Source organism: Amblyomma maculatum, chromosome 1 (assembly GCF_055883805.1).
Source record: "Amblyomma maculatum isolate TAMU_Amacu chromosome 1, ASM5588380v1, whole genome shotgun sequence".
Classification (NCBI taxonomy): Eukaryota; Metazoa; Arthropoda; class Arachnida; order Ixodida; family Ixodidae; genus Amblyomma; species Amblyomma maculatum.
Genome location: NC_139344.1, coordinates 194,913,821 through 194,923,096, shown reverse-complemented (window position 1 = coordinate 194,923,096; position 9,276 = coordinate 194,913,821). Strand labels below are relative to the sequence as shown.

The 9,276-nt window shown below is 47.0% G+C and overlaps 2 pseudogenes; one reads left to right on the top strand and one right to left on the bottom strand.

The window, feature by feature from the left end:
• Nucleotides 1-315: 315 nt before the first annotated feature.
• Nucleotides 316-1,544, top strand: LOC146205307 (uncharacterized; annotated as a pseudogene).
• Nucleotides 1,545-1,553: 9 nt separating this feature from the next.
• LOC146205306 (uncharacterized) lies at nt 1,554-7,090 on the bottom strand (annotated as a pseudogene).
• Between the last annotated feature and the right edge of the window lie 2,186 nt (nt 7,091-9,276).

Genomic DNA, 9,276 nt, shown 5'->3' with positions numbered 1-9,276 from the left:
AACTGTTCGACGAAACAAATCCTGATTGGGCCCCGTCTTTCAACCTCGGCTACGGAACCAAGCATGCTGATTCTGCGCGGCATGATCGCAGAGAGAAGCGATATGCACAAAAGCGGCAGACTGATGCTGATGCAGTAACTTCAGATGAATCGCCGGGTGCCGCTCCAGATTCCCCACAGCCATCGCAAGAGGAGCAAGTCGATACCGACAAACGTGAGGCAGGTTCGTTTTTTTTTTCTTGCGGGAAGGAAATTAAGGGGGGGGGGGGGGCAAGTACTCGTTCTAGTCTTCGTTTAAGAGCCCTTGGATTGCAGTTCTGCCTATGTAGGGCATGATGCCTAGCCATTCATACCTTTCTCTGTGCAGCTACTGGTAATGAATTTGCAAAAATTCTTTTTTCCTCTAGGGATCTCCATTCAGACCGACATGACAATGGAAGACATAAAGGCGCTGGAGCTGCATTCTATGACGGTCAACGAAGAACTTTATGCGCTGCAGAAAGAAAAAGAGCAACTTGAGGTGTCCGAAGCCGCATTGAAACGTTCTGATGCAAAAGTTCAGCTTCACACTGGAATGGCAAACTTTACAGTTTTGTTTGCTGTATTCCAAGCTCTCACCAAGCTTTGTTTCACACAACGATAACAACAGCCTCTCCAAGTTTCAGGAATTCATTGTCTTTATGATGAAGCTGAAACTAAACCTTCAAAATGCTGATCTTAGCTTTCGCTTTAATGTTTCAGAGGCAACAGTATCTCGTATCTTTAACAAATGGTTGCATGTGGCATAGTGCAGGCTTAAAGATGAAATTGTCTGGCCAACACGAAACGCCTTGCAACAGACTATGCCACAGGTATTCTATGATTCATTCGGCAGCAACGTGGCAGTCAATATTGACTGCTTCGAAATAAAAATAGAAAAGCCGTCTTATACCTCCCAAGGTGTGAAACGTGGTCTCAGTACAAAGGTAGCAACACGGCGAAGTACTTAATTGGGATTGCTCCGCAGGGTGTTGTTACCTTTATATCTGAATGTTGGGGGGGCAGAACAAGTGACAAATACATTACTGAACACTTTGGATTTTTAGACCATCTGGTGCCTGGAGATGTAGTTCTTGCAGACCGAGGGTTCAGCATGAGTGAAAGCATTGGTTTTTATTGTGCCAGACTCCATGTGCTAGCTTACACCAAAGGGAAGAAAGAGCTCTCAGCAGAAGAAGTGCAAAGGACAAGAAAGCTGGGAAATGTGCGCATACACGTTGAGAGAGTAATTGGACTGATAAGAAATAAGTTTATTATTTTGAAGTCTGTCATACCCATCGATTTTGTTGTGTGTCGGCCAGGAGACACTCCTCTCGACAAAATAGTAAATGTTTGTTGCGTATTATCAAATCTGTGCTCATCAATTGTTGCAGCCCAGAAAGACAATGCAGAAGAGCACGTCCCGAGTGAGGGATGGGAAATTTTGTTTCAGTGCATTTCAATAAAGCACTGTACTTTGCATCTGCTCTGTGTATTCATTATGAGTGTATTGTGCTTGGCTGCTGAACTGGAAACTTAGTCTTTTGGCCCTTTGCAATCTAAACAAAACCATTGGGCAGTTTGTGGTGCTCTATTGAGTCCAACACAAGAAAAATGGAACCATTTGTAGTGGCATGTTTCGTTGTCGCAAGCAACCATTTTTCCAGTTTCCAGCCCATGGCAGAAGCAATAGTCATCCTCTTTCGAAGAGTTTGTTCCTGGGCCTGCGTGCTGCCTTGTAAAGTACTTGCTAAACAGTTCGGGTAGAATTGCATGGATGAAGAATTTCTTTGCAGAAGCCAGCATGGTCTTCACAAAACTGCTTTTGCTTGCCAATTCGCTCCACATGCAGTGCGTCGGGTGCCCACACAACAGTCACACCACTCAACATCACACACGGCCATCTGTGTCTGGGCCTGATAGAAATAAGCATGTTGTCGTAATTTCAAGACACCAGCGACAAGTTCCAGGCATGAACTTGGGGTGGCCATTTCGGTAGGACTTTTCACTTCCCTAAGTGAATAGGGGCGCTTCACTTCCATGACTCCTTTTCCGCAACATGTACAGGTAACAAGAGAGTCGGGCGTGGCTCCAACAAAAGGATGCATAGTGCTTATGGGAAGCCCTGACTTGGAGCACTGGAAAGAATCGTGCTTTTGAGCTTCGCTCTCTTGATATGCCTTTAAGGCCTAGGGCTCATTTTTGATACCCCATGTGATGGCGAGCGTATGTAAAGACTGCTTCTCTGGGTAGCATATTAATTTTAAAAGTGATATGCTTGGTTTTTCTGCAGTAGTGTGGCAGACACGCTTCATAACAGATGCAGTCACCCTTCCTACTCGGTAAGAATGCCAGGCTGGTGAACTGCTTTGTTGTCTTGTAGAGGCCTCAACCTCTTTTGCAGTCTCCTCATTTATTTAAAGGCTTGGGAGGATGTCATTGGCCTTTTCGACAAGTGTATCCAGGTCATCTGATAGCATCGTCTCTGAATACAATGATCTTGCTTTTTCACTGGGTTTTTGAAAGGACCATTGTAGCTAGGCAGCACAGAAAAAACTGCTGGCACAACATTGGCATTCTGGATGGACTTGTAGAATGTTTCCTGCTCCAGCACAGAAAGTGGTGGGACATGTGCCCGGGGCTTGACCACTCTTGCGTCCTTTGAGGGGTCGGTGGTTGTCTCAAGCATCCTCTTCTTGCCACTTGACGACGTAAAGTTGATATCTTTCAACCTTTTGAATTTAATTTTTTCTACATATGCCGGCAGCCGCACATTTTCCTTCTGTGTGCAGCTTGTAGACTGCCTTATTTTCACTCCGGTCTCCACTGCAAACATGCAAGCTCCAATGTGTGAGCACGCTTCACCTGCTGCTGCCATACAAGTGCAGTGAGCAGTAATCACAGTCCCATTCTTTCTGCATAGCAGCCACGCTTGAAGAGGTCGGTTGCCCAGTCTCTGTGAATGATTCACCTGCATAAACAAATTATCAATAACAAATGTTAGTGGCCAATCCTTTTAAAACTGCTTTGGTTTTAGTTACGTTTTGGGCCCGGAGACAATGGTTTAAAAAACAGTAAGGAACATAGCTTCTGTGCATGTAATGCAGCACGCATTATCTGATCAGTTCGCTAGTAGCACCATCCGAACAACGCAGATTAAAAACTGGCGGCCACGGGGACACTGCTGGCTTGTTTTTCAGGCGCTTGATGCGCGGTCGCGTGCACTGTCTAACGTCGTGCCTCAGATGTGCTGAACAGACCGCACAGCTCAGAGTTCAGTGCATGTAACGCTGAGTGGTTTGATTCACTTCGTGAACGAGACCCCCGAGACTGTGGAAAAAAAAAAAAAGAAAAAGGCGACCGTGAGGTCCATTCAGTGCAGGCTTGTTTTTCTCGTGCTTAGCCACTGTCGCGAGCACACAATCTAACAAGCCATCTTCTGATGCACCGTACACCTCGCGAAGCTGGGTACAGCTCATAAAAATCATGCATCACCACAACATGTTCACAAATGTTGTCAAAAGTCATAAATCATAGGGCTTACCTCGCCAAGCAGGAGCACTTTGTCATGTTGAAGTGGCTTGGCAGAAAGGTGTTTCACCCAACCGCTGGTGAAGTAATTGTGCGATTCCAAAGACTTGAATGCTTTCATGTGCTCCAGTGTAACAAAGCTCGCGGAAAAAAACCAAGTACGTTACGACGTCACCGTGTGTCACCTCAGGGAACAAGCTTACATCGGCACTGCAATCCGTTCCGGGCCGTAACATGTACGGATCGATGTTATCGCAAAGTTTGATCTTTTCGTCGTAGCGGAGGCGAGTGCTCCCGATGAGGTCCGATCGTAATAGCTGGCATTGAACTGTTCATTTGCAGCCATATTACATGAATGTCATCCAACAAACCGCCGAGAACAATGCCATAAAGTCCGACATACACGAGCAAATGACCACCGCGGGCATGCGATCGGGTCGCAAACACGGCCGCCGGCTGAAAAAGCAGACGACGTGACGTCACGTGCAAGCCATGTTTAGAGTATGGTGGGCGATTGGAAGATTGGTCAAGGTCTATGGATTGGTGGTTTAACAGCAGAAAAGTGACATAATGTTAATAATGTAGAAACAAAAATTTAATGAATAGAATAATGGTATATAGTTAACCAATCTAAAACAATAATTAATATATAAGGGGAAAAAATGAGCTTGATAGCAACTGCTACCATCCCGTTTCAAAGGGGACGCTCCCATAATTCATCCGTTCGTCCGTCCGTCCATTCATCCATCCGTCCATCCCTCCGTCCGTCCGCCCGTCAATCCATCCATCCATCCATCCATCCATCCATCCATCCATCCATCCATCCATCCATCCATCCATCCATCCATCCATCCATCCATCCATCCATCCATCCATCCATCCATCCATCCATCCATCCATCCATCCATCCACTAAAATTAGAAAATTGTGAAACAAAAAACAAACACGGCACTGTCGGCACAAGTGATTCTAGCAAATTACTATCCCGACAAAAATTTGCGGTACGCGAGTGGGCGGAAAAAATATATTTCGACGCAGTCACGTGAGCCAATCGCCTGAAAAATGTTCAAGAATGAGGGGACGTGCATCATCTGTCTGCTGGTAACAATAGAAAAAAAAAAAGGGAATAGACTTTAATTCGTTGAAAGAAATGCGTGGGTTGTACCTTGGGTATCCTTAGTCCAGGACTCCAATGGCTTGGACTGCCTCCTGGGCCCTGGTGATCAGCTTGCACTGCTCAGAGATGCATGTGTGGGCCAGTTACGCCTCCCACTCCGCTCGTGTTTTATATATTTCTCTAATAGTTGTTGGTAATTCCACATCACGTGAATGATGTCAGAGACTTCTCCACATGCGGCGCATCTGTTCTTTTTGAACTTTTCAGGCCAGATTTTATGGCACTATGTTTGGGAAGGCTAGGCTACTGCCTCCTGCTTGCCGAGTTGTTTGTGTGGTTCTGCGTATCGTTTCGTTCCTGGTTTGAAGTATTCATTATAGTTCCCCTATGTGAGGGGGGTTGACAACTCTGGGGCAGCTGGTGTAGGCGCTCGGAAAGTATGCCCTCAGGCTATCCTGTCGGCCATCTCGTTGCCGTGGATTCCCCCGTGTGCCGGTATCCATATAATCGTGTTTTTCAATTTGCAAATCTTGTTTTCTTGCTTCATTATTTGGTGTGCCTGTTTGCATATATCCGAACGTTCCAGCTGAAAGGCTCGAGAGGCCTTTTGGCGAATTGCTGAGTATTATTTGTTTTCTTCCTTGTTTGTTGGCGTGTTTAATTGCAAAGGATATTGCAATTTCCTCACCCCCTTCTACGTAGTTATTGGTCTGGACCGAATAGCTGGTCGCTTCTCTTCCGTTGTGGTCAACTGCGGTGGCTACCGCTGCTCTTTTCCCAGATGACTAGCGTCTACATATGTACATCAACAAGTGAAATCATCAGAAAAGACTCCTTGGCAAAATAGAATGCTGAACAAATCGACGATGGAACTTTATACGATGGCAAAAACCAAAATTTAAAAGGAAAAGTTTTGTAGCGAGAGCTACACTACGGTAGCCCCTTCGCCTCTTCGCCGTGATCGCACTTTCGTCGTGGTCGCACCTTGGTCGCGGTTACACTGACCTTGAGCCGTTAAGAAGAAGAAGTAGTAGTAGCAGTAGCAGTAGTAGTCGTGGGAAGCGGTAGCTGGCAGCTGACATGGCCGAGCACTAATTGGACGTAGGGCTTCCTGACATTACGCTTGGCAGGAGCTGCCAACTCAGGCCTCTCCTTTTACATGGGTGGGTGATATCAAAATCAGCCTGCCAAAACTTTACATTCACGTTATTCTTAGGCCACGCAGGCACGCTCATGCGGCTCGGCTAAAGCGGGGCGTTATATTGTAGCATGCATACTTGGAAGACTTGATTGTATTTGCCCCGAATTTCGAGGAGCACCTTCGTCGCCTAGACGTGGTAAGAAAAGCCATCCAATCGTCGGGCCTCACTCTGAAAGCCTAGAAATGCTATTTCGCTTACGAAGAGCTGAGGTTCTTAAGCCATGTTGTGAACCAGGCAGGAGCTCTGCCGGATCCTGAAAAAACTGTTGCCATTGCCAATTTTCGGACACCACGGGACCAGAAAAAAGTTTGCCGCTTTCTTGGATTATGTGCTTATTACCGGCGTTTCGTGAAAAACTCTAAAATAGCCACCCCTCTTACACTTCTTACTAAAGCGGATATGCCTTTCACGTGGGGAGCACCGCAAATGTAAGCATTTCAAGAGCTTCAACGTCGCCTGCAGTCACCTCCAGTTCTAGCACATTTCGATGAATCCGCAGATACCGAACTCCACACCGATGCTAGCAGAACAGCCAACAATGTGTGATCGCCTACGCTAGTCGGGCTTTGTCCAAGGCCGAGGCAAACTACTCTGCCACTGAAAAGGAATGCCTCGCGATCGTGTGGTTCGAAGTTTCGACCACAGCTATACGGCAGATCCTTCAAAGTGGTGACCGACCATCATGCGCTGTGTTGGCTGACAACCCTCAAAGACCCTACTGCACGTTTCAAGAGTATGACATCACTGTAACCTACAAGTAAGGTCGTAAGCATTCAGAAGCGGATTGCCTGTGCCATGCTCCTGTGCAACCTGCTTAGGACGTATACGTAGTGACGACGACGCATTTATGAACGAATCAGTTCAGCCAACTTTGCCAAAAACCAACGCAACCTTCCCAATATTCGCCAGGTAATCGAATATATTAAAAGTGCCAGCAGAATGATCCCTAAATCTTTTCGCCGCACTTTGTCTTTTCTGTGTCTACGTGACGGCGTTCTCGACAAGAAATTTACCGCCAATACTCGCCAATACCTACTTGTAGTACCAGCAAGCTTACGGGACTAAATTTTTCAAACCCGCCACGACGAACCCACATCCGGCCACCTGGGATTCACTCGGACTTTTTACACAATTAAAGAACGGTACCACTAGCTTTCGTTTGTCAAGCGATATGACGCATTATGTTCGAACTTGCCGTGACTGCCAGCGCCGAAAGGTTCCATCTGTGAAGCCGGACAGCCAGTCTTTTAAAGCCCATCACACAACCGTTCAGACCATTCCAGCGATGGACTTGCTTGGACCGTTCTCTACCTCCACCTGTGGGAACAGGTGCATTATAGTAGCTACTGACTACGTCACCCGCTACACGGAAACCGCTGCTCTTCCTTGTGTCTTTGAAGTTGCGAAATTTTTCGTTCTTTAAATTGTTCTGAGACATGGCGCACCAGAGGTTCTGCTTACAGGTAGAGGAGCTGCATTTTCTGCAGAGCTCATCCGGAATATCCTTATTCTTAGTCGTACCAACCACCGCCGGACGACTGCATACCATCTCAAACAAACGGCCTGATGGAATGCCTGAACAAAACAATTGTCGACATGTTGTCGATGTATGTGGACGTCCATCACAAGACGTGAGACAAAGTATTAACTTATGTAACATTTGAGTATAATAACGCCGTTCAGGAAACGACCAACATGACTCCGTTCAGCCTAGTTTACGGACGAGATGTGACGACAACACTCGACGCCATGCTGCTCCATGTAGACGAAAGTCCAAATGACGATGTCGCCTATTTTCTATAGCGTGCCGAAGAGGCCCGCCAACTTGCACGGGTGCGAATCCAGCAGCGGTAAGGCCAAGATGCAGAACGCTACAACCTGCAGCGGCGGACCATATAATATCTTCCAGGTGACCTTGTCTGGGTTTGGTACCCTATTCGACGACGCGGACTCAGCGAAAACCTCTTGCGCCGTTATTTCGGTCCCTACCGTGTTCTTCGACGCGTTGGTGATTTGGATTATGAAGTCATTCCTCATGAAGAGCCAGAGCCCCGACGCCCTAAACGTTCTGAAGTGGTCCGCGTGGTCCGCCTGAAACCTTTCAATGCCGGATAACTGACTACTACTCTGCCCTTAATTCTATTTATCCTTGGGTCGATGCTTCCCCAACAAAGAAATTTAAAAAAAAAGGGGGGGGGGGGGGGGGGGGAGAAGTGAGAAGAAACGCACTAGCTCCAAGACTGAGCTCGAACGCTGTTTGCTGTTTTTCTGATTCTGAGCCCATACCTCGGACGCAACTTCGAGCGGCCTCGTTTATGTGACAATATGTTGGTTTGTCGCTTACGCTATCGCGTCATCGCGAAGGTGGGAGTGAAAACAATAGAGGTGCCGTAGTGGAGGGCTTTGGACCAGCGCGCGATAGAGGCTTTCGCCTCATCACGCTTTAGTGGTCAAATAATTGCCCTCTATGGCATAAATAAAGCCAAAACCATAAACTACTACAGTCAAACGCCTTTATAATGAAGCGCTTGGGACCTGTAAAATCCTTCAGTCACTTCGTTGTAAAAGGCATGGACCGTATTGCACGCAATAGAGCACGTTAAACATGCTCGGAACAACAAAAGCTTTATTTAGCATTAGGTAATTAAAGTGTTACCGTCCGAAGACTACATCATTTCGTAAGCTTCCAGTTCGAACGGGGCAAAATCCGTCGCTGCAGACACCGGCTTCTTCGCCGTGTTTGCTCTTGTTGTTCACTGAGGTCGCCACTGTTGGCTTCCATGTCTACAGCTAACCACAGTTTACTACAGCTCACTGCAGCTCGCTACTTAGTGCAACATGTCGGTAGGCTACTCTGGCGCCGTTCGTCAAATATTTTTTGGTAGCTCTGCCTAAAGGCTCTGCCCTCTGCTCACATTTTTTTTTTTGCGTTGGTGTGCGGGTACCATGGCTATCTAGAGCACTATACCACGGCTGCTGCGGAGTTCGGAGTGTCCGGCACGGTCTTTGCAGGTGTGTTCCCTACGCGCTCCCGTAACTCAATGGCCGCTGCGGAGGGCAATTACAGCGCCGCTATCATATGCTCGTTGTAAAGGAGCGAATTAGCCATCGGGAACACCCCAATTTCTTTGTTGTATAGGCAAATTCGTTGTACTGGTCTTCATTGCAGAGGCGTTCACGATACATATGAAAGAGAGGAATGCGGCCGGGACCTACAAAATCCCTCGGTATACACGCCATTTCGCTGTAGAGGCGTTCGTTGTAGAAACGTTCGACTGTATGTGCAAAATCCATGTCTACTTTCAAGCCGAACCTAAGCGTAGCCATGCAGATAGCTCTCGCGTAACTCCAGATTTAACCACAAGCTAAACCACATGTTTTTTTTTTTTTTGACAATTCCAAAGGTAGT